Source organism: Trachymyrmex septentrionalis, unplaced genomic scaffold (genome assembly GCF_001594115.1).
Source record: "Trachymyrmex septentrionalis isolate Tsep2-gDNA-1 unplaced genomic scaffold, Tsep1.0 scaffold27, whole genome shotgun sequence".
Classification (NCBI taxonomy): domain Eukaryota; kingdom Metazoa; phylum Arthropoda; class Insecta; order Hymenoptera; family Formicidae; genus Trachymyrmex; species Trachymyrmex septentrionalis.
The window spans coordinates 1268576-1295540 of NW_017305430.1; the positions used below are offsets into that span (position 1 = coordinate 1268576).

General features: G+C 32.7%; 1 protein-coding gene across 4 annotated transcripts in view; it reads right to left on the reverse strand.

Moving 5' to 3' along the window:
* LOC108749178 (limbic system-associated membrane protein-like) overlaps positions 1-26965 on the reverse strand; it is a 292256-nt gene that overhangs the window by 124020 nt on the left and 141271 nt on the right. The window contains exon 1 of one of the 4 annotated variants that reach the window (XM_018487721.1): positions 24610-24628. The exons of the other annotated variants lie outside the window; for them this stretch is intronic. The gene's annotated coding sequence lies outside the window, so the exon portion shown is untranslated. Of the gene's footprint in view, positions 1-24609; positions 24629-26965 lie in introns of those variants that run through there. 4 annotated transcript variants of the gene reach the window in all.

The window sequence follows — 26965 nt, forward strand, 5'->3', positions numbered from 1 at the left end:
GCTAATCTAAACTTGTATACAATATAAAACATAATAAACACAATACAAATAACCAATAATTTTCACATTCTTATCACATGCTTATCACATTCTCTGTTATAGTACTGACTGCTAAAGTGATGTATATCTAATGGACAGAATTTTTAAAAGCTTGTCTCCGCTTGTCCTAGCTTTTAACATAACAGATTAAATCTGATGATTTCGTTAAATTAATGACTTACACATAAAATTCACGTATTTATAGCATTCTAGGGTTAAACACGTAAAAGATTTTGCTGAAGTATCTATAAGTCTAGCAAGATTTTTAAAAACTTCAGCAAAACTATTTTTGTTGATCTTTTTGAGATTTATTTGAAACTCGACAGAAAAAGTGGCAAAATGACGTGACAAACTTTTCATAATTATTTTATCGGTTACGTGACTGGCTTTGCTTTAAAATCCACCGACAGCCACGAATTTTCGGGTGATACCGCGCATGGAGCAACAAATATCCAAGAAAAATCGCGAACGGAGCCAGTATACTTCCAAGCCGCGAATTTATCCTTGTCGCAATGCGTTAAGTTCAAACGTGAGTACTCTAAGAGAGCTGCAAGATGCGAGGCGATAGGGAAGAGATGGAGCAGAATATAAAGCAGTGGCGCACAACCACCAATTGTTCATTAAGATCACTCCAACTGTTAAAACTCTCAACTTGCTTGAAACGTTGCATTTCTTGATCGTCTTCAATAAAAAAAAAATGCTAGTCTGTTTCTTTGATTACTTGTGTGTTCTATATAACTTTACAAAAAAAAAATTGATTGCGTTAAAAGAGAATTAATGATTGAGAATTTTAACGGTTGAAACACGCGAAGGTCCAAATGATTGAACTTTCTTTTTATGATAAAATTTACTTGAGATGGGTCGTTTTTTGCGCAAGTAGCTGGAATGAAGACAAAAATGTGGCCACAAGCTCTGCTGGCGTGGGTTGCGCGTCACTGACACAGAGGGCACAGAACTCGCTCGCGCGAGAAATAATAATGCAAATGAATAACGTCGCCGTGCCGGATGGTAATGCGATTTAACGTCCCCATTCCAAAGGGACACGAAGGGTAGACTCCACCCTGTCCCAGCATCTCTCTCTCCACCGTATCCTCTGTCCACCCTCGTCTCTCTATCTATCTCTTTATCTGTCTCTCTCGCGATTCGACTCGCACGTAGCAGATAATGGCACGTAGCCAGAACAATCGCCAGCCGCTAAATTTCAAGTCAACAAACATGGGCGCATTGCCAATCGTTATCCTGCCAGTCGCTCCCATAGAGTGTCCAGGGACTTTTGTGTCCGCTGTGTAGCCAACGATTTCGTCGTCGTGAGATTTGTTACCCGTAAACGGTCAATCTCGGGAGTTCTAATTATATTCATCGCCACTTAGCTTGCTCGTTGAAGCGAAAGTGCTGCTTGTGAATCCTCTCTACCGATTGTCTCGTCTCGATACCTTCTTAACGATTGGTCACGTAGGAGTATCGTTTTACTTTTGTTTATTCCTTCTTTTTGGTAATAATTAATAATTAATAACAAAAAAAGTTTAATTTCCAAATTCATTCAAGAATTTGGGAACCAAACTTTTTCTAGAAAAAAAAATTAGATTGATTTTACTTCTTTTTATCAGTTATTGAGAAGAATCGCCACGCAGATTTAATACAAGGATTTAATAAATTTTGTTCTCTCTGTTCTCTCTAATATAACTAATTAAAATGTTCTGTTTCAAAAGATCTTTCCTATGTTAAAGCGAACTATAGTTTATAATTTATTGTTGATCAGCCTTTGTATTGCACTTTTAGAGTTTAAGTTTTATATGAACAACTTTCCTAAGTAACTTTAACTTGTTTATATGTGGTACATCTTGCCGTACAATTTTCGTTGAAAACTGTATCTGGATAATTGCATTAAGATTTATGAGCTTGCAGACTTTATACGTGCTACATATTTTGATCGTTCATAAATCTCTAGCGCGGCATCGCGTATTCTGCTTTAGCGTACGCTTACAAACGATTCTGTCTCAGGCAAATGGACGTTCTCATCGTCACAGACGATGTACAGCAATATCGTACCGCTCATATTTCTTTATTGCCGCTATGCCAATAAGTCGTCGCGGATTATATTCGAGATATAAGAATATTGCGACTTAATTTCGAGATATCAAAGGGAAGAATAATGAACAGAAATACCAACGTGCATAGCGGCAACAATAAACGAAAGCCGCGCATCTCTCTATTTTCCCTCGCATCCCTCGTACCTATGGATAACGTTGTAATAACGAAAGTGCTCCAGTTCTTGTCATACAATTTTTGCAAAAAGAATTTCATAGGATTATATTCGTAAAGAGGTAATTTATTTTAAACTTTAGTAAATTATATTTCCAAGCACAAATAAATAAAAAAATTATGATCTTTCAATTCGTTAAAATGTAGTTTTGCGTTTTCTAGAAATGTTATTTGTTATTTAAAATAGCACAATTACAAAAAGGAATGATAAACCTTGTCGAGATATTTTATTGTGAATTTTATGAAGCGTTAAATAAAGTCCTACTAGCAAAAGATGAATTTAACACGTCTTTCTCAAGATGGATGCATGCTATTTATGTGCGTCCATTTCAAGATAGCTTCTATGCTAGCTATGTTTATCCTTTTTCTTACATTAAATCTTCATCGAGCTGTTACAGTATAAGCGCAGTTGAAGCGCAGTGTTTTATTACATAATCTAACACGCGTATGCACATTCCAGCCGTATCTCTTATTCATGAATATTCGGCTCGAAGTATCTACAGTGATGATCTAGCTAAAATTACAATTTAGGACTCGCAACAAAAATCACCTAAACCAGCAATAACAGACATAATTGAACATAATCATTCAATAATCATCAAATTTTTATCTCGTTTCATAACTAAACACATTTTTTATTAAAAAGTAGACAACCACTATTTTTTTTTACTGGAATTAATAATTAAACGCTTCAATAAACATTTTAAAAGTTAAAAACTCTTTTATTTATTTAACACTATTTCAAACAAAAATATTAACAATAAGTAACGGATAATATGATATTGTAAAATTATTTTAAAATATTTTTGAAAGTATTCCATTTTGCTGTTTTTATTCTTTATTTCTATTTTTATTTCCCGAAACAATCTAGATGACATGTTACTTTCACAGATAATTTTCGGAATACAAAGCTATTTTTGTTGTGTCAACTTCAGGATGAAGTGCAACCTATTTTATATATATAGATATATATGGATACTCTATACATATATCATCCGTTGCGATACATAACTTATGAGGAAATAGAATTTCGCGTCTATTCCGTCTGGACAAAGAATATCTCTTCTCTGTATTTTTCGAAAGCTCAGATTCAAACTGTACGGCGTCCGCGCCCCAAATTCGACAAAACCAGCGGGTTTCCGCTTACAAGAATTTCTCAACGAAACTATTTTATCTGTTCTACCATTATGCCGTCTGTTCTGACATCCACAGATAAATAGCTCTCTTTGAATTCCCTATATAGTAAATATACGAAACAATAAATTTATCTGCATCGCAAAATCGTTCTCGTTCCTCTAACATATTTATTATTAGACGAGACTTTAAAATTGACTTTAAAATCGACGTTGGAAAATTGGTAACTGCTATTTATTTAAATTTAACAAATTTTATTAAATCTAAAAAAACACGATTGATCTTAAATAATATATCTTACCTAAAACTATTTTCTTGCAAAGAAATATTTTATTTTATGAAATAATATTATATTTAGCGTAATCAAAGAAAATATTGTTTCATCGAAAAATATCGCGCCAATCGTGTTTTGTCAACTGTTTTTTTTCTGCCAAACGATATAGTTTTAATAGAATACAATTAAAAAATTGGTATTAAACAAAATAATATTTCGTTAAAATTAAATTGTTTTAATGTGAAGTAAATATAAGTCAGACAAATAGAAATTTCGAATGTAAAGAAATCTTTTTCTCTGTGTAGTACAAAATTTAGTTTGTATAAAATTTGAGGCAACAATATTGTTCTTTCTCAATTTTTTTCATGTGATATTTTGTTTAACTCTATATATAGTTATAGGTATATATTATTTACAACTTTTTGACTACACCGAGGAAAGATATTTCAAAATTTATTTGTACGATGCTATGTTTATTTCATTGAAATAAATTCTTATTTAAATACGGCGAAATAAACTTTTATTACTAGCAAATAAACCATCCATTTTATTTTTTACAATTATGAGGTGTATTTCACATAAATGTATATTTCATCGTCAAATTTTTTTTAGAATATAAATATTGAAGAAAACGCCACAATGTAACATTTGGTTACGAATATTTCGACTTTTTTTCTTAGTGTATGAATGATCAGAAATATTGAAATATTACAGCGTTCCTCTTTTCAAATGTCTATTAAACATTTATTGGTATTATCAATTATGTACGAAAGATAAAACTATGAGCACGACTTGGCTTACTTGGTAAACAAGCAATGCTATCCAAGAAAAGACACGGATGCATACGTAGACGCACGTAAGACGCCAGACAACGTAAGAAAAGCAGTAAGAGAGTATGAATGCATAATACGTTATCCTGAAATTATGAGGATCGTGGGTGGGTTAAATCGCCTCGATACAATTTGAAATTATGGCAGACGTTGGCGGCTTAGCTTCGCCGCACTGAATATATGTGTACACACGTATGCTCTAGTTATTCCCTTTTTCTTCTCCAAAAGAGGATAAGCTAGGACACCTTCTTTTCTCCCGCCCGCACCGCATAGTCTCCGTCCTGGAAAAGAGGTGATAGAGGTGGACGATATGGGCTGGGTGTCAGCGGGAAGAAACTGGAAGTTAAAACGTCGGGCGTCGTAAATTCCGTCGCTCTAAGGCCGAGAAATCGAAAACTATTTCGCCACGCCCCATAGATTACATTGTGAAACTCAAGGCACACACGAAGAAAGCAGGAAAGGGAGGGTAGGACGGTGAGAGATCGGAGTTGGTGCTGCGCTTCCCGGAGGTGGAAAACGAACGCAAATAAACGATCGTACGGAAGTTATTGGTGACCGTCCTCGATAGTACGCGTTGTCGCGCCCGCGTCTAACTCGCAGTTTATTAAGTGCGACATTTCTTAGCTACCGCGGACGAGCGAAACGAAAGAGAGCTTTCCTTGAAAGTCGATACATCACCGGCGCGTGTTCTACTTTCTGAAGGAAAAGCCGTCGGCATTCGGAAACGTGTGCGCACGATTGACCCGCGTCGAATCCCCAGACCCGCCTGATTGTCGTAATGAAGTTCCGTCGCATTCATTCCGTTCGGAGAAACGATTGAAAGTGGTACAATTTCCGTTTGAACTCTTTCAACGCCACAGACACAGAGGGAAAATTTACACGTACCTTCTTTCATTGTTCTCTCTTTGTAAACGCTCAATTAAAAAGTGATAGTTCAATACGATAGAAGGAATCATAATCTCTGAATCACAATATAAATAACAGGTTTTTCGTTCCTCTTCTGATAACTTTTTGGTTGGTGGTTTTTTCATTATTAAGGTTTTCATCAATTCTCAGTAACTTGTACTTTTCTATCTTTCTGCCATTAATCTCTGTCTTTGAATTTTGCTTACTCACTAAGAATCAAGTGAATAAATTACTATGAAAATAAAAAAAACCATTAAAAACATTTCTCCAGAATAAAGAACAAAATTATTGAAAAATCAAACTTTTCAACTATGAGTCCTGTAACATTAGATCCTTTTTTATTGAAAATACTATCCTTTTGTTTTCACATTTTTAGACTCCAATCAAACTCAGCGATACCAAAAAGTTCCTAAAATTGAATTTCATAAGAATCAGAATATACATAGAATAATAAGATTGGAAATATATATTTTTTGAAATTTTAATTTTAGTATTCTGAAATTCTAAGGCCAGAATCAAATTTATAGTGATCCCGAAAATCCTTAGAAAACAAAGTCTTCTTTATATTTCTTTGTTAGAAAGTTCTCTCGAAAGGTTAGAGGATCAATATATTACCTACACAGTTCTCCAAGAAATGTCTAAAGGACGTCTGGAGGACGTGCCTCGGAGAAGTGTGAGAATGATAGACTCGACTATTCGACAACTAGTATCAATCTGTTAGATCAGTCTTCTCGTCGTTACTCTGGGATACGTCAACGTAACTTTATCCTTGATAACAATTACGATGCGATAGCACGAATAAGAGGAAACTGTCTGGTTGAGAAATTTCATTTGTGTATATATATATATATATATACATATATATATATATATATATGTATATGTGTGTGTGTAATCTCTAACATACAATGCTTAAACAACTAAAACGACTAACAAAGCTTCTGTCGGAAACAGTGTTATTACGATACTGACAAGTGACGTAGTTTACGAATTACGAAACTGGAGTTTCTAAATAACAAGTGTTCAAATATCGGCACGAAGAAGATAAAGTCTAAAACTCTTCATGTTTAAATAATTATAGAACTGGACATAAATTCAATCAAGCATTCATTTTTCAGAGAAAACGACGAAAGAAAGAAAGAAAAAAAGAAAAGAGACATTATTTCTATTTTTTATCATATTATTCACTTATTATTTCACAATGTTACATTTCTTCCATATTTCTTCATCAACTTCGTAACTCGTGAAGTATTACACCCCTTTACTCGTAGGCTTTCCTCTGTTTACTTGAATTTATCGTTGGAGCCTTAAAGGCGATGTACGAATGTAACGTTCGAATGCGCAAAAATCCAACTAGTTTTTCTCCCCGATGCAAACAAGCGCATGTTTGCTGTGAAATCTGTACGATATTGTTCACAGGAGACGTCGTAACGATCAAATGGCGCGATCGCTCAGATAGTATAGATCGCGAGCGAGACTTTACGCCAGGACCGAGTGCTGTGGCCAGTGAAAAATCACGTTATTACTTGGCCAGAGCGGCGAAACAGTGGCCATGCGTGTGTGCCCCTGTGACAAATAGCGGTATCGTAAAACGAACAAGTATCGCCCGTTGTCTCGACAAGACTACTTGGCCACGTCTATTTCGAAAAATTGAATTCAACCTTAGGACCAGATGGCTAAGAATCTAACCGAGATCAGTCGAAATATATATCTTGTTTTAAAATTTTTACTCCGACCCATATATCGTAAGGATTCGCGTACGATTGATACAGAAATGGCTATCGGTATCACGTATAGCTTGAGAGAAACTGGAATTTTCGCACGAATTATTGATACGTAGCTTTCCTGTATATTTTAAAAACTGACGTTTATCGTAAAACGTATCAAAAACTTAATCCTCCGTCGAATGTTGGACTATAACGGCACAGTCGATTTTTTTTGATTGTGCATTCTGGTAAATAAATTTAAATCTGTAAAAAAAATAAGTAAAATACAATCTAACTTCTATGATAATAAAAATTCGTTGTTAAAGCTTTTATAAATATGTAAGAATTTTTTCAGATTTTTATATATTATAGTTCGGAACAATATAAATAAAAATCTGCTCGCAAGTCCGAAAACTCAAGTTGCGGATAAAAGACGAAAATTTCACATAAAAGTTGTCATAAAAATTTCTAGTTTCTCTTAAATAAAAATAAGCAGTAACAAAATATAAATATGTCTACAGCAAAGTAGTATTGAGACAACAGCGTAAAGGAAGGAAGCTATTGCCATTCTCCTTTAGAGTACATATTGCCACTTGTAGAACATGCATTTCACGATCGATCCATCTACGTGCAATACAATCTTCAAAAGATTCTGAACTTTTTCAAGACTATCATATCCTAGAAACTTAGAAAATGTGATATGTAAACAATGCCGATGAAACTTGACATTCTTTGCACGATCGCTGAATGATTTTTAATACTTACAATTGCGATTACGTTAGATAGAAAATTTTAGAAAATAAATGAACAAATTGACTCTCTTTGAAAGATTTAAAGAAATTCTACGACAATATTGACAATGTTTATTTTTAATCAAGTTACTTGTATCTCTGATCATATTCATATAAATGATATTAAATTAATTAATTTCAAATGTGTTTAAGTAGAAATTTGAATAAAAATTATATAAATACGAAAATAATTCTGTTTTCGATCAAAACGAATCTTGGTATTTTATAATATTCATATACAAATTTTGTATATACATTTTTCTACAAATTCCAGCTGAGGTAATATTTTTTGCAATATAAATTTTTTACAGTATTTTATAATCAATAGTATTATTATTAAATTCGCAATCAGCGTTATTTGTAATGTTACGCTTTGTAATGTTTAGCTTTAGTTTATGATTGCGTTTCAAATCCATATGAACATTATTAAGTACCAAAATCCGCTTTAACCGTAAATAGGATTATTTCTCTTATTTGATTTGACGGTCTAAATTTCTCTTATAATTAAAAATTATACTTTGCCAATGTCAGCAGTTTCTTGCGTGTAATACGTTAGCGATCGTGCAAAAACGTCATAACGCATTTTCCTCTCTGTTGTTCCATAAATTTCTACATTTAGAACTCTAGGTGGTTGATTTATGAGACCTTCTTATACAACGGAGAAGTACATCCGAGAGAGTTTCCCGGGTCCGAAATTATGCAATAATTATGCGTTGATTAAAGAAGATCCACGTTGTTAGAGCTTCCTCGGCCATCGTAGTCGCGTTGCAACACAAATGTTAACGAAGACGTTATTCAGAAATAAGGAATAGCAATCTCACAGAAATGCACGTGTGTTATCTTTACGTATTTTACTTTCACGTTTAATCATAGTAGAGGAATTGTGAAAGCAGTATTTAAAATGCGGAACAGATGAATTATATTGTTCAATCTTTAGATAGATATATATATTTAAACATTCATAAAATCTGTTCATTTTCTCGGAACTATCGAAACACGGCATAATACAGGTGTGGATAGATTCATAAAATATTTTAAATTGCCCGAGGTAAATTGTGGCAACAGTAAAAGTATCCATTACAAGATAAGGCAAATGATAAACGAGCAGAAGAGCGTCGCTTTCTTTACGAGAAAACTGCTTTCTTGGGGAGATACTTAGTTCCACTGGCGCGATACATTTTGCGAATCGTTAGTTTGCAACAAGAGTCTTGAAGAGATCAGATAACTTTCTCGTGGCGCTTCATCACTAAGACAGAAGTCTTGAAGAAGATGTGAAGAGTCGTGTATAGGATCGACGGGAAGTTGATGACACGGATCTACGAAACAGGTTTATTAAATGAGCTCGAGCGAAACGGATGGAAGAAGTGAAATAAGCTAACCTGAACATATGACATCGTCGTCTACCACCAATATCAAGGCAACACGTCGTCAACGTGAAAAGCAGCTGACCGTAAAAGACAATAAGAAATATCAACGTATCACCAATAACGTCGGTGGAAATCGAGAGAGATATGAGATAACTAAGAAATAAGAAGAAAAGACACAAAATGTAACATATACCTTAATTTAAAAAGATATGAGATGTGCGGACAACTGGAAGATTCTGAACATATTTTTTAATTCTGGAATTCCTGGAAATATAACAATTAAGTTCCCGCAATGCTCTTAAGGAACTGCATTCGTTTATTTGCGTATGCTAGCGAAGCAGTAAACTTTATACCCTGTGTATTTATTTTAATGATTTTACTCTTTACTGTTTGTTTTTAGTTTGCCTTTTCTATTATGTAAAAAATATTCAAGTCACTCTTCAGAATCTACAAACTAACTGCGCCACAAAGGCGGAATAAACGAAGAGCCTCCATTTCAGACCCTCACTGCTACAGGGTACGTTTCTTCTTTGTTTACGAGCAGAATCGTGAAAGGATCAAATAACTTTCTCTGGGTTCTTCATCTCGTCGCCCCGAGTGATCAAGGAAAAGAATGAACGTCCGCTGACAGTCTGCAAGTTGAATTCTCGACCGAGAAGAAAATAAAAACTCTTTAAGCGTGACAAACTGAAAACTATGAATATCGTGATGATGATTGCTGATTGTTGTAAATTTAGTTTTGTTTTCGTTCAAGATGCCTATCAACTTATAATACGTAACACGATTTAACTCGTTCTTTAACTTTAATATAATATTTATTATTATCATTAATGTTTTTTTTAATAATTATACGAAGAAAAATACGGTGAAAAGTTTTGAGTTAAATTATAAAATTTTTTGTAAAAATTGAATAAAATTTAAATGAAATTGAAAAGAATAACATTTTTCAGTAAGAATACAAATCATTTTTGTACATTCAGAGATTCGTTTCTGCGGTTATTTCAATGTCGTGATACGCAAATAACACGGCGGCGTTCGTCAAGTATGTGAAACTATCGGCTAGATATACGATTTATTTTCGATGGAAATCGAAGGATACCCAGATAGTGCGATATATAATTTATTCTGTGCGCGTTGAAGCACGATCTTTCTCGGGAATTTTTCGCTTTTCCGATCACGGAACGTGCGAATTGTGCACGCTCAAATCTTCTGCTGATTTGAGTGCAATGTCAATGCGTGTGCCAGATTGCACGCATTATGTGTAAACGTAGGAATATTGGTTTGGTGAAAAAAGTCGTGAAAAAAGTCGCACAACAATAAAAAAATGAAAAATAAAGATTTTCTCTCTTTTAAAAGCTGTAAACTATATCTATGTACGATTTTTCAAGTCACGGAACTTTGTAAAGTTCGTAAAAAATTTTGAGATTTTTATTATTATATAATATCAATTTATTCTTTTCATCTTATTTGCACTGAATAAAAGATTATTAATTATCTTTTACTTCCACCTTTTATTGAGTGTGCATTAGATAATCTTTTCCTTTCTTCATTATATCTCATCTCATTATATATCACATTATAAATAATATATGCATCTGTAACGCTACTTTTAGTTTTTGCTCTCTCGCTGTAATTAAAACATAAGCTGTACGCAGAAAATAAATAATTCATTAAATATAATTTCATCATTCGGATTGGTGTCTAGTGACTTATCAATCTTATATAAAATGATAAATTTATGAAACCTTCTAATGTTCTGTATAATCCGCCATGTATAATTCATGTCATACCGCGTGACCTAGTCCGGAACTGCAATACAGTCGCATCGTGCAGTATGGCGGACATTCTTATAGTATGACAAGTACGTTAGTCATGAAATAAGTGTATGTCCCGCTACAATATACAGCCCACTGACGTGCTTCGTGCACAACGGATATAACTCGTATATCACGCCTTTGATCGTATGCATGGTTGTTATTACCGCAATGAGGTATCACGCAATCATGGAGATGAAATGAATGTGATTGAGCCACACATAATGTATATGCGCGACTATAATTATACGCTTCCGTACGAGAGCTGTAAGCTCATCGCTATTCAAAATAGCGACAGATACTGTCGTGTGGAAGAAATTTGCGTTTAAAGGTCATATCTCGCGAACATTAAAAACGCCAACATTATACGTTCGCAAGCGAAATTCATTTTTTTATATGACTATTTAACATGCGCCTACTTTAAACGTATTGTGATGGAGAAAAATATGAAAATAATAAATTAGCTCAAAATAAATTTTTTATATGACTATATAAGCTCCAAGCTTGTGTGAGATAACGAAATAAAAATAACAAACAAAGATCAAATTAAACCAGCAAAAGCAGATAAAAAGCTAACAATATTTTATTCATACATAAATTAAGTCTACATATATAAGTCTATATAATAAACTAAGTCTATATATAAGTATAATTGGGTTAAGTTAAAAATTGGATTTTATTTTATTAATTTAGATGAATAAAATATTGTTAACTTTTTACCTACTTTTGCTCGTTTAATTTAACTTTTCTTTATTACTGTTATTACTTTACATAAAATAAGGTGATTTTATTATATATCATTATATCATTTGTTAAAGACAAAGGTCATTTCTTATTGTTATTAATTTATAATTGATTGCTCTACGAGAAATGACCTTTATTGTTAACAAATAAAAATAAAATTGATACATTAGCTCATTTTATTTTACAGTTAATTGCTCCAAAAGAAATTATACATCTAATAATAAAACATGTACATCATCTCGCTTTCGTTACATCCTTCGCTCCTAAAAAAGAAGCTTTTGCATCATGTCAAGATTGTCCAGAATGTCAATATTCGGGCATGATGTTTATACCCTAATCACATGCATGGTCGACCACCGAGAGACTTGCCGCACGTGTTATCGTGTTACAAGGTCGTTCCGATAATATTACTTTGCTACACTCATTCGTGTCTAAAGATAAAACGAAAATGTGCAGCATCATGGAGCCAAGATAACGCGTTCACGGAAACGTGACTGTCAGAAAATTGATCCGACATGACGGATGAACAGAAAAGATGTATCCGACGTAAAAATGTAAAAATTTCGACTCTAGGTTGTTGTTCTCATCAGACTCGACTGTATTCCTAGTTTATCTGATTCCCTATTGCGCCGAATGGATCTAGCGATGTTGCTATTGAAAATAGCGACAGATACTGGCGTACAGAAAATTCGCGTTTAAAAGTTATATTTTTTTTTTCGCTATAACTGTTGTAGTTTCAAAGTTATATCCTCGATTTTGATAGAAAAAGCGAAATCAAACGATATCGTTGAAATTCTATCTCTAAAAGTTAAAATTCCAAAAGATAGTCCAAAAAACTGAACATATTTATAGGATAGATTTATACGTATTGTTGAAATACTTTTTCGTTGTTTGCGGAAAGAACGGTTTTGCTGAAGTATCTAAAAATTCAGCTAGATATATAGAAAATCTGAATATAATTTTGTTGAACTATCAAAATATTGTAATTATACAGAACACTCAAGTATAATAAATAATATTATAAAAAAGTTAGATATTCTAACAATCGTCTTGAACATTTGTAAACCTTATTCTCTCTCATGAGGTCACTCGTGTCTGAGCAAAATTTTGCACATACGGCGTATGCCGGTAAAATACGTACTAAAATTACATCAGGAGCACAGAAAGTTCAGAAAGAATTCAAAAAGAATTTAGTCGTATGTCATCAATTCTGATTTTATTTTTAGATGCAAAAGAATTCTTTCCAGAACTTTTTAGAAAAAGAATTCTTTTTGCATTTGAAAATAAATTCAGAGTTGATAACATATGACGAAATTTCTTTTGAACTCTTCGCTATTTGCTATCTGGGATAATTTCATCAATTGTTATTATCATTCCACTTTTTAGTCGTATACTGGAAGATTAAAATTAAGAAAATTACAATTGAAAATTATCTTATTACAGTGTAATAACTCTTTAATAGAAAGATTAAAACGCGAATGACTCCATGATGGCAGATGAGGAACAGAAAATAACGAGAGGGAGTAATAATTAATTATTTTGATGGCCTAGCACAAAATTAATTTCAGACCTGTATCTAGCTAAATTTTTCAATACTTTAGTGAAAACCGTTCTTTCCGTGCAGTAAACCCTTCATCGTGTACGATTATATGTCTAATCTGAATACATACCAAAGTATGCGCTTAATAATCCAAACTTTCCTTAGTCAGCTGATCACATGTTTTACTATCGTTACGGTTCTTCCGAAGTTGGTAAACTACTCTCTATAACTTACTTAGATTTATTTTATTGTCTTTCCCAACCTTTTGTGCAGAGCATTTAAACTCGGCCGTACGTTACGATCCGACTTTAGTGTCGCTCGAGCGTGCTTAGACGTCTCGAGACTTTCTCGATTGCTGCATGAGTCTCGTTCACATTCGCTTGTACAGCAGCAAAGATGTAATTCTACCAACAATTACTCTGAATGTTTTCTCTGGATCGACTGATATACCGCTCGTTGACACTGAATACGGCACCGATTCCCACTGAGAATATATTATATTATACTTCAAAATAGATGAAATAAGTGGAAAACGTCATATTTGATTTTCATGCCTAATAATATCCTTTATAAATGTATACAATTTTCAATTCAAACAAATTGTGCTTGACCGAATATAGCGTTTTCTATTAATTTGTGTTTAATTTTATCCAGTAATCGTTTGCACTTAATATTAGATACATACAATTTGGTTGTGTATAATTTCCAACTGGAAGAGAAAAATAAAGCGAATGTTATAACAAGAGGCATGAGAAATGGGCACAATGAGCGGAAGAAGAAGGAAGATCAACGGACCAACGTAGAAAATCGGTACCACGCAAAACGTGATGCATCCAGTATATCGAGAAAATAGAGGCTACACGGATCTCCAAATGGAAACAAATGGAAGCGAATCGCACGAGTGCCGAGCGAGTTGAGACTGCGGATGTGTATTCAGATGTGGTAATATACGAGAGGGATGGAGAGAGAGAAAGAGAGATGAGAGACCGGATGTTGGCCGTTACATCTTGCTCGTCTATTTTACTGAGCAAATTTACATATACATGATAACGATGCCGTGACTTTTGCTCATATTTAACACGTCAGCGAACAGCAATGGGTATAACCGTTATAGCGAAGTTTATTTTGTCATGTATCCACCTGTACCAAACTATGTTCCTTGATTTTGGCACAACGCTTATGATCGTTATGCTCTCCATTTTTTCGCTGAATTTTTTTGTAAATTTGTAAAATTTGCTGGGTTTTTTGTAGAACCAAAATTGAAATAAAATAATATTTGATATTTTCTGATCTAATTTCTGATCTTCAACAGATGTTATTTTTTAATTTTCAAAAACTTTCATGTACTTTTTAATAAAAATCCACAATTATTTTTAATATAAGTATTATATGTTAAAGCATGATGAAATATTAAATAAATGTTAAATCCTAAAAATGGTTTTATCATTATTATTATAAAAAAGTTTACATTAATTATTATTAAATTATTAAGTCTTTATGTATTAAGTATTATTAAAACATTAAATTATTATGTCTTAAGTATTGCTAAAATTATAAGAAACTAATCATATAAACCAATATGATTCTTAAAAAACAATTAATTATTTATAGGAAAAATTCAGTATTTATTTTTGAAAAATACACTTTTATGATCCAATAATGTTCTGTCATTAAATTTTTAATAATCGCGGACGATTGGAAACGGACAAGCACTGGAGCATTGCGGGTAAGGCGGAAAGACTGTAAAATTGGAGAGTAAGTCTCCATTTCTGCAGTCTCAACCGCGTTCCGGTAAATAAGCCTCGGAAACAAAGAGGAAAAGAACAAGGAGATTGTATGGATTCCGTTTAGAAGTGTATTCGAGTCCTTCATTGCATTTACTTATCCGCAGTAATCGTGGTTTTCAAGATCGCTCTACGCCTTTTACTACTGAAACAGCATGAATTGGTGTTGTTCTGAACAGTATAATTAATGTAAAAGTGGCTTTATTTTAATGATTTTATTTTGAAAAGTAAAATATAAAATTATTTTGTATCGTTTATTAATCGGAATATTCAAAATATATTTGAACCATAAAAATACTTAAACTTTTATTATTAATTCTCGTTCTTTATTAAACACAAATAGCATGTTCTAATTACAATTTTTTAAAAGAACCTGGTTTTAGAGAAAGTATTAATGTTCGTCCCCAATAGAATAAATTTTTTAAAAATAAAATATAAAATTATTTTATGTCGTTTATTAATTGGAATATTCAAAATCTATTTGAACTATAAAAATACTTAAACTTTTTATTATTAATTCTCGTTCTTTATTAAATACAAATAGCATGTTCTCTCTAGTTACAATTTTTTAAAAGAACCTGGTTTTAGAGGGAGTATTAATGTTCGTCCCCAATAGAATAAATTTTTTACCATTAATTGCGTTGGCTCGCTCAGGTAATTTCATTAGAACACACTGAACTTACGAGAAAAGTTCATAAATTCCGGTTAAGTACCGACGTTGCCGAGTTCTCCTCAATGAGGAACGAGATACATCTTGATCAATTAGTCGAATGATATCATTTCGTTACACGATATCTCCATTTCTCGCTTCAAATACGATAGATCGTCATCATTGCTTGATGACCAATGCTTCTGTGCGCAATTTATTTCAATATTCTATATGTAAACGAGATTACTTATCCTTAAATATTCATAACTTAAATGTTCATTATTAATAGTATAAATGATATGATAACTCAAAAAAAGATATTACTTTACAATCGCAGCGCGTGGTCCATCATTATAACACTTTTGCAAAGCTTGCACAAGCCCATGGAATGCATATTACAAACTATCTCAGTGACATTTTTTTTATCGCCGACTTTACGCTTTTACCACCGGTAGATCGTAAAAGTGTCCGCGATGTCTTTTACGATACCACCGAAAAACTTTGTCGTCGAGTTCGTTTTTGCACGTAACAGCGCACTCTTTTTCATTCGCGATTTACGAACATACATCGATTCCGAAAAAATTGGCAGAAGAGAGAATTTCATTACGTTTCCTTTACATCTTGTATATAAATATCTTTTTTGTATTATTTTGGGGAAATATTTTAAAATATTTTCGGAATTTAATAATATATGTTAAAAATTATTTAATTTATTATTAAACATTCAAAAGAAAGGAGCTGTAATTTTTATGTAAAACAATATATCACATGTAGTAAAATCAATAATATATATTCAATATCAAAAGTCTTAGAATAATTAAATCTTAAATAAGATTTCTCTTAAATTATTAAAATCTTAAGAGTCTATTTTAATTCGCCGGATATGATCTCTTTATTTATTTTGTTTGATTATTTAAATCAATTAAAGCTTTTTAGCTCAACTTCTAATAGCAAATTAATAAAACACTTCAGAAGTTAATTAGCAGTTTTAACCCATTCTTAGCGCATAATTTGAAAAACCATACAATTTATTAAAATGTTTGCTTTAAAGTCTCTCATTACCTGGTCCACTTATTTTTTACACAAATAATTTCAATAAAAATCGAGTAAAAAGATGATAAAATAAGATAAAAATGTGCTGTCTTACATAAAGTATACATTAAAATTTGTAATTACTTCATGTTAACGTTATATCCCTTGAATAATATGATAACAAAGAATTATTTAAAAATAATGAGTACACCGGCAGAAGACGAATAAATGACGAATTTATGTATTATATATAAAAAAAAGAAAAGTGCCTTTCGCCGATTCTATTGACAAAGAAACATCTTATTCACGAAAGAAGAAAAAATATCCTCATTTAAGTAGATGCTGTCTCTACTGACTTTGGCAAAATCTATCGCAATTATAAATTACACGATGTGACCAAGGCTTCATTTAATCAAGTCGCTTATCGAGGACAGGCGTCAATTGAATTTTGATACTCAAATTCGTCTTGTAAAATAAATAGAAGCCACTTCGAACTTAGAAGTCGCTCTTTACGTAAATTACATTGACAGAACTCAAAATCAAAAACACTTTACGGATTACTCTAATTTATCCTGCAATACTCTACATCCGCTAATTAAATATCCACAGTTAGGATAAACTTGAGTAAAATGGCAATTTATGTTCTTTAAAATACAAAAAACATACTTTTATTTTTATTATCTTTAATAGTGTTTGGTATAATCTTTTCTTCGTATAATGTTTTCTCCTTTGGCTATAATGTCCGAGTTTATTCTATTGATTACTACATTGACAAATTACTGCAATCACAAAACTCGACAAACGAAAAAATAAATTATTTTCAAATAAGAATATTAAATAAACAAACGTTTTATCTGATCTTTCGTTTGCTACAATTTTGTACAAAAAAGAAATATTTTGCAAATACTCTATGATAAAATTCGATTTTTTAAAACAAAAATTTACAAAATGAATTTTTCTTACATATTTATTGAATTTTTCTTACTTGTTTATGGAATTTAAACGCGATTATATTTTTTTATATTTTCCTATCAATTATATTTTTTATTTTTTATTTTTTATGTCTATAGAATTTTTCTTACATATTTATGTACTTTACGCGCGATTATAAAATGCGACGATAAGCCAGTGTGATAGAGTTCAAAGTTGTAGATACTTACGTTCAAGGATACAGAAAACAAGGAATATTCTTTACTCTCAATATGTTTGCCCTAAATATTAATATACGAATAAGAATATTTATAAGACTTCTTTCGTTCCTGCAAAGTTAATACAGCAAATTAGTTCTATCTTTGATGCGGTATTAGTGATCTGAAATTTAGTTATGTGCTTTTATACCGTAAAATGCAGACAGAAATCCGTCGTTGTCGGCAAACTCCGCGAAAGACAATATAAGTTCTAAAGTTCTCTTCGCATTCAAAATTATTCACAAAGCGCACTGTTCATATCGAGCGTTCTACATTCAATTGGGACAGTTAATACTACGTCTGTTGATGAATAAAACGAGATTTGTTTGGTCTGTCAATTGGTGGTGTGCGAATTTCCTGTGCGAAAATAGCGTCGCGATTTGTTTCTGCGGCGTGGATGGAAACAGAAATTCGTCGCTTTCTTGTATGCAAACAACACTGTATTTACGACTAATTTCGGTTCAATCGCAATCCAAAGTGTCGAATGTTGATTTTTCCCAACAAATCATTTAATTACGCCAATTAACTTGTGTCCGACGATAATATATTCGTTTCACCGCAATACAACGTGACCTAAATTCCACTCTCTTCGCATTTACCTGCATGATCGGTCAAAAACAGGTTAGCCAGAACACACGTGAACCCGTGCAGAACTAAAAGATTCCGCAAACACCGTGATTTTTTTACAGACCATTTCGACGAATTCTATTAAACGGATGAAGTAATTGCGTAAAACGTATCCACGAATTTAATCTCCGACTTCAAACTGTTCTTTTTTATACCAATTAAATTGAGGAAGTAAATAAAATAAAATAATCGAAGGCAAAATCGAGTCAATTTGTGTACATTGTTAAAAAAATAATCAAAAATTTTATTAAATTTTAGTATAAATTCTTAATTGTTAGAACTTTGGGTTTTATATAATAATAAGATATTATTAATATGACATTTCTTATCATGCAATAAAGAAAAGCAAGGAGAGGAAAATCTAATTTGTCCAAAATTAAGTCCATTAGTTTAATAGACTGATTTAATAAATCATATACTATAAAAATCATAATTTACACAAGTTTCAACATATCTTTTCATGATAAAGTCACAAAATTCGTGATTTTATATGAGATTTCTTTATGCTTGCAATTTTTATGCTTGTATTGTCGATTAACACTGCACGAAATGAACGATTTTGTTGAAGTATCTTATATAAAAATTGTATAAAAAATTTAGATACACACAGATCTGAAAATAATTTTATGGAACCATTAAAGTAATCATGTTGGAAATTCCATTAACTTCTATAAAGTAATTTTACCAATCCTGTTATTTTAGTAGTTTATCCATATCTAGCTTTTCAAATATTTCAGCAAAATTATTTTTCTGTGTGAATTATACGTAATATTTTGATAATTTATTTATATCTAGCTAAATTTATAGATATTTCAGCAAAACCATTCTTTCCGTGTGAATTATACGCAATATAGAATTGTTTATTGTTTCCGATGCAGAGGAAGCGTGCGGAAGTAACTAGCGTGATAAAATAGCTCGTTTTATTAAGCTCGAATTAAAAAAAGAAATTAACAACGTCGACTATCACAAAACTTATATCGATCCGATTCACCTCGGTCTTCTTTCCTATAACATTAGTAACCTGCTCCTTTCTAAATAATAAATTGAAAAGGACTAAATGTTTTTCTATCATAAGAAATTTAATGATGACAATGATAATAACTGTCGCCTTAGTGTGTGTATGCGGTATTATTAATTAAAAACTCTCGACCGATAATTAGAACGTTAATTAAGGCTGAGAATTTCTGTCAGAATGTGCAACTTTGTTTGCGACTTCAGGTTTGCAGCTCACTTCGCTATAATTACAGAAGGCACTCTACTTTTCAGCTAAGTCCCGACGAACTCTTCTCCAACTCGTTTCCATTCTTCCCAAGGCAGCCGCCTCTCTTGCTGCCGTAGTGAAATTATTCGATACCCTCTCTATCTTCGAGAAAGTGCTACGGATGTTATTTGAAACGTGGATTTTGCCCTTCTTTCTAGTTTAGTTTCCTTAGAAGATTTACGAGACCGATTTCTATCCGAATTTTCCAAATTTTATTCCACGAACTTTAACGTTAATTACGCAAGCTTGAAATTCTCGTGCGATATTTACGTTATCTTGTACATCGTCTATAAAAATCTCTTAACCGTTTTTATCGCGTAAATTTCATATAGAACTTAATAACTCATTTTTATTAAACAATAAAAGCAGCGATCAATGTATTATTGTAAATTTCGCTGTCATTCGATATCAAGCAACTCCACATCATTTATATTTGAGAAATTTCTCGTAACAATAAATACCTGAGTGACGTGACGAAATAGAGAAAAGAAGCGAAGAGATGATAATTATATTTTCCCAATTATTCTCGCTTGTCACGGCATAGATAATAACGTTATTTTTGATTCAATCAATTTTACAGCATTATGTACTAGAAAATGGATTTAACGTTCAGTCATTTTCGATACGTGCCGCGTCGTAGTAAAGCGCGGTATTTGTGGTATTACAACAGCAAATCTGGTATGCATTAACACGACATAAAACTATCGCTAAACGGTAATCGAATATCGCCTGAGTAATATCGCTCGTCGCGACCTTCTATCGTATTAGGTATGTGATCGTATTATCTGATAATCGTATGATAAACTAACAACGCATTAAAGATCGTTATTTCAATGTACTAATGTAAAATCACTTATTACAAAAAAAAAAAAACAATTTTGCTAAAATATCTAAAAGTTTAACTAAACCACAGATTTGAAAATAATTTTGTTAAATCATCAAAATATTGTAGGAATTTCAAGCATGATAAGCAATGCCGCAAAAAGTTTTAACATTCTAGCAACCAGTTTGAGCATCCTACATAATTATTTTGTTGGTCCAACAAAATTATAATATTTCCAGATCTGTATTTAGCTAAAGTTTTAGATACCTCAGTAGTACCCTTTCTGTATTTTTATTTTTATAGTTCTACAGAATTTTTATTTATGAACCAACATATTAATATATTTGTTTTCTCTTGTAGGATTATTATTTACAAATAATTTATTAATATTCAAACTAGAACATTAATTTTTTGTCGCTCCATAAAATATTTATTTATAAAAAAGAATAGAGTGAAAAATAAATGTGAAAACAGAAAAATAAAATAGATGTGAAAATGAAAAATAAACTCGATCAAGTGCTAAATTAAAACAAGTATGCAATTTACAGTTTGTCAGTTTCCAGTGTCATTTCGATAAATTCGTAAACTCAAAATTTCTGTAAATTCGTAAAATGATACATAGATATTTACATTTATATAAATCTTGTACTAAGTGACACTGTGAAATGTTGCGGGTTTAAACAAAGATATGCAAAACCTAATGGAGAGTTGGCTACGGTTGCTCTGTGGCTATCGTAAATCCGAGAGCTGTCGCCACTTATTGCAGCCAATGTACTATGTGGCAAGCGAGAAAGGAAACGACAAAGAAGCAGACCAGTGGTGAAAAATTTGCATAATGTTTCTGTATTTATATGCGGTAACAGTCGCGTAGTAATGGACGCGCCATATTTATGATTGATACGATCAATTGATCCACGAGTGAGATCAACAAAAATCGTTAATCGACTCGTCGGAATCGTCGGATAGGATCAGCGGGGAAATACGAAAAATTCGGACGGTGATGGAAATACGAGCGTGGAAAAGAGATACAGAGCAAAAATGCGGAAAGAATCAAGAGCGAGAGAGAAACAGAGAGAGAGAGAGAAGAGTAAAAATTTTAAGAGAAAGCGAGAGGAACGCATAGAAACAGATGGAACAGAGCGCGAAGAGCGCAAAGCTAGAAGGGTTGTAGCAAGCTGCTGGTTGCAGGTCAATTTAATCCTGGACGGTAGTTCAAGTCCACTTAAGTATCTGGTAAATAGATTCCGATTGAGAGTACCTATCCTAGATCCCTGCAGACATTCGATTCTCTTTGCTTCGCTCGGAGCAAATAGAACCCAGATCCGCTATTCACCGCATTCATCCGCATTCTATCCGCCCAATCGCCCATTCCTCCTCCGTATATTCGAACCAGGTCTAAGACAAAACGAAGAGTTACTTGTAGATACCATAGAGTTAATATTCAAATCAATAGCTATTCATTCAGATGTCGATGTCGAGACATTCAGATTATGACCCGTTGAAATAATAGTGAGAGTATCAAGATCTCATGGAAAAATATTTCCATGATCGTGAAAAATAATTTCGGAGGCGCAATCTTAATTCTTGAAACATATACCATTAAGATAAAAAAAATTCTAAAATGAAAAACCTAAAAAATAGTTGTTTTCTATATTTAAATTATCGTAATCAATGGAGAATTTTTCGATAAGCTAATCAAACTTAAACTTTTCTTAAGACTAAATGACAGATTTACCAATGCGTATCTTTATTAAACTACCACAGATTCAGTTCTGTTGTTAACTTTAAAATTTATGCTAATTATTTTGTAATTATGCAACGAGATAGATTAAATTCTGTTTCTCTCACCCTTCTCTCTTGTTATCTCGACTTGCCGTCAAGAATGGCTTCTTCAAGAATGATGCTATTACATTACCTGCTACATTAATCATTTTTTACGTAAGAAAAAATTACGTAGTATCTACTTATTTATGACATTAATTTTGTAATAGTTTCTTATCAGTCAATAAAATTGTAATAAATATTACAAACATTTTAATAATTATTTATTAATTAATTATTTATTTATTAAAATGTTTATTATTTTTATTTTGTTACTGAAGTTATTATATTTATATAGAAAAAAATGAGATCCTAAATTGTAAATCTAATTAAATTATTTTTGAATGGTAATTGTATTATCATATCGATATATCATTGTAAGCTTTATTGAAAATAAAATTTGAGAATATATATGCGTACATGTTACATATATTATATTATCATTTGTATCTAATAATGAAAAGTAACTTAATATCAAATGTCAATTAATATTCGCATTATTGAAATATTCCCAATATCGTCAGTACGTCAAATCTAATAATTGGAATAATTTAATAGTCACAAGAGATAAATGTACACGATGTTCAAAATTTTGAAAATTATCAGTTATTTCTCGTTAAATACTATTTTATGCACAAGTATATATATCTTGCATTACTATATATAATATATATTATTCCTTAATCATATATCGTCTTTAGTCGAAATATAATATCATATAAAGAATGACGACAGACCTTGGCATTGCCATCTCATTGCTCTCAATTCGCGACCTGATTTTATGAACTGCTCTATTTCGTTTGAATAAGTGAGCATAAGAGGAATGCCACAGAGAGTATCGTCTTCATTTCACGTTCTCTCTTATGGCTTCTTTGAGAGTCACTCCTTACCTCACGCGATAATTTGTCAGTTATATTCTACTTATAATAGGGAATGAACGCACACATTTTGTTTCACCTTAATGAAGTGCCTTTCGTTCAATATTACGCGCTATTTCATGGAAATGCATTTTGAGTGAGACTCGCGTGCAGTTTAATATTACCTACATTATCAGAGAGCTTTTCTCATATCTGAGAGATACCGTCATGTCTTCCCCATGCTTTACTTCTAAAAACTGCCTCTAGAATTTCACGAGATCTTGCAGAGAAAGAGTTATGAAATTTATGAATGATAAAAAAAAATAAGTATATTAATTCTGTAAAAATACAGAATAAGAAATAATTGATATCTATACGATTATATATACTTCCATGAAATCTATAATCGTGTTCTTAGATGATCGCATTCGCTCGTAATCAAATTTTGCTTGGACCAAGTTCTGTGCTAACATAGCTTTTATCGCAATTTATTTCCGAAAATGCGTTCAGCACAATTTCGAAGAGGTAGCACTCGCCTGAGCACTTGCACAGAAATTACACTTGTTCTCCGATGCGTCGATTCGTTCGGTCGTGAGTAACGCAGCCAACGATTACGCATCCGCGCGAGCTGCAACGAGCGTAATCTACTGGAAACACAGTCGGAGCACGTGCGCTACAGAATAAAGTACTTTAAGGCAAACTTTGAAGGGCTTGCAGAAACCATCCCCGTCAGACATCAACGCGATGCGTGCGGAAGTATAACGATCACAATGGAAGTATACGTCACGTACATGTAATTGGCCGCGCCTCCACGATTCGTTCGCCGTCTGTGTCTGCGAGGAGGTGAGTTTATTCGCGAGCGCGATAGCTTAAGGTCTTCCACCACCGCAAAAGGTAAAGGGGTAGCGGAGAAAGAATATCTCTCCGCGGAATAAAGTTTTAACTAGTAGCTCGAGGTGGTCGGAAACTCCGGTGAAGCATATTCGAGAAAATGGCTTGTTAAAGAGTGAGGCAGCGCCGAATCAGAAAGCGGTGCACGATAGGAACAAAGGTCGGAATACGGAGTTGGAGAGGAATAGTGATAGAGTAGATTGCAGAGAGGAAAGGGCACCCGGAGTTATAAGAGGCGGGAGATAGCGAGTTAAGCATGCAAATGCTTACACAAAATGTAACGTCGATGTCATCGCATAACCGCTGCCGGTGCGCCGCACTCGCAGAGTCCTCTGTATCATCCCTCCGCCCTCGTACGCAGGAGCATCCCCGGTGAACCGATGCTCGGTCGTGCTCGACGATACGGGGGCAATGCAAATTGCAATGTTGCATACATAATATATGCGACTGCGAACGATCTTGGAGACGCGCGGCTGTCGGAGGATAGGTTCACCCACGTCGAAGGGTCTTATTCGTAAACTGTTGTTCAAGGTTCTAACTGACGGAGAACACTCACGGATGTCCTGGAATTCCTCACGCGAGGAAGAGACAAGGACGACTTCAACTGTACATAGAAAGAAAGATTCACTGAAGAATCTAAAAATTTAACTACACTGAAAAAAATAATTGGCTGAATACGACATAGCATTTTTAATTGGTTGCAGTAGCCAATTTTTGGTTGTTAGCTTATCGAAATCCTATACTGACATTGCGGATAGGCTAACGGAACTAAAAATTAACTGCTGCAGCCAATTAAAAATGCTATGCCATATTTTACCTTCTAATTTGCTGCAGCAACTAATCTTGTTGTTGTTTCAGTGTAGATATATACATCTAAAAATAATTTTGTTAAACCATTAAAATAATTATATAGGACACTCAAATTGGTTGCTATAATGTCACAATTTTTTGCAACATTACTCAGCATGCTTGAGATTTTATACGAAACTATTTTTATGGTTCAACAAAATTGCCCATACAGCTCAAATCATTCTAACAACATTTTAGCAATATTACAAGTAATAATTACAGCAAGCTTTTATAGCTGAAGAAAAAAAATTAATAAAGTCATTTTTGAGCTGTCCATTGACTTCAATTAAACGAATTTTTTTTATTCTATAATTATGTGAAAAAATCCATAAAGCTAATCAAATTATTAGTTTAGATACAATACTTTGATACATATAAGGCCCTTTTGACTAATAAGTAAATATTAATAAAATATTTTTGTCTGTTCCATCCAACAAAATTATTTTTAAATTTGTATCTAAACAAATTTTTAGATTCTTTAGCAAAATTATTCTTTCCGTGTATGCATAATTATTGCTGCGCGTCATCGGCAACCAGATAGAGATGAAATCAGTTCGAAATCCCCCTAACTCTGACGCTTTTAATACACGAGAGGAGAGGGGAATGCCAGGCAAACGAGCTAATGTGCCAGGCATATCTATCCATTGTCTTCGGCTAGCGGATTGATGGATTACGGCGAGAAGATACATTGACCTCTCTGTGCACAATCACGATTCGCTTTCACACTGCCGTCCACACCAAGGCCGCTTTTAATGTCCGTCCGAAAGATAATTTACAGACAAACCGGACTGATATCGCGTGCAATTAACAGTCTGGACAGTTGGAACGCTGGATGTCTTCTGTGTTCAATTCCGCACAGGCGATTGGCGATTTTAATCGGCAGCGTCATGAAATATCCAATTAATATAATGATACATCAATAGGTGCTTGACTAACTTATGGCTCACGAGATAATATTCATCGAAACGTGATATTGTAAATCCGCTTAAGGCCAATGTTGCGAAAAAGTAATATTCGATGTTTTATCAAGCTGATGTAACATCGCTTTGTACAGACTCGTATGTAAAAGGGCTTGGAGTAATTAAACTACTCGTGTTTTTGTCTGTTCATTTCAACGAAGTAACCGAAAGAGAAATGGCAAATATTATCGGGTGAATTTTTCATTTAACGTTTCCTTGGATAACAAATTCAAAGAGATATTATGGGATTATCTCAATTTTTTCGAAATTTTGGAATTATAAAATATAATAAAATACATACGGTAAAAAATATATTTAATTGAAAATATATTGCTAAAAAAAATAAAAATCTGGGAAAATAGAGACAAATAATTATTATGAAAAATAATTATTATGAAATAAATAAAAATAATTATTATGAAAATTATACACCGAGAGAAAAATTTTTGGTATTTATGACTATAACTGCCTGATAAAATAATTATGATTAGAAGCTCCATTTTTATTTCGGTTTCAGTTTATGATTGCATTTCAAATTCGACAGGAAGCGACGCGCAATTTACATAACTCTCTGAAAGATATATATAGAATTTACATATAAAAATATTATTAAGCAGCAAGATGTAGCCTTGATTGAATTGTTCCTTTCTTTATTTGATTGATTTATTTTCATGTATTACTGTTATAATATTGTAGTAATAATAATGTTTGTAATTCTATGTACCAAAGAAATATATAGTTAATATTATAATCGTTTTATAGGGATAGTCTTTTTGATGTACAGAACAATAAATATATATATATTTATATATATATAT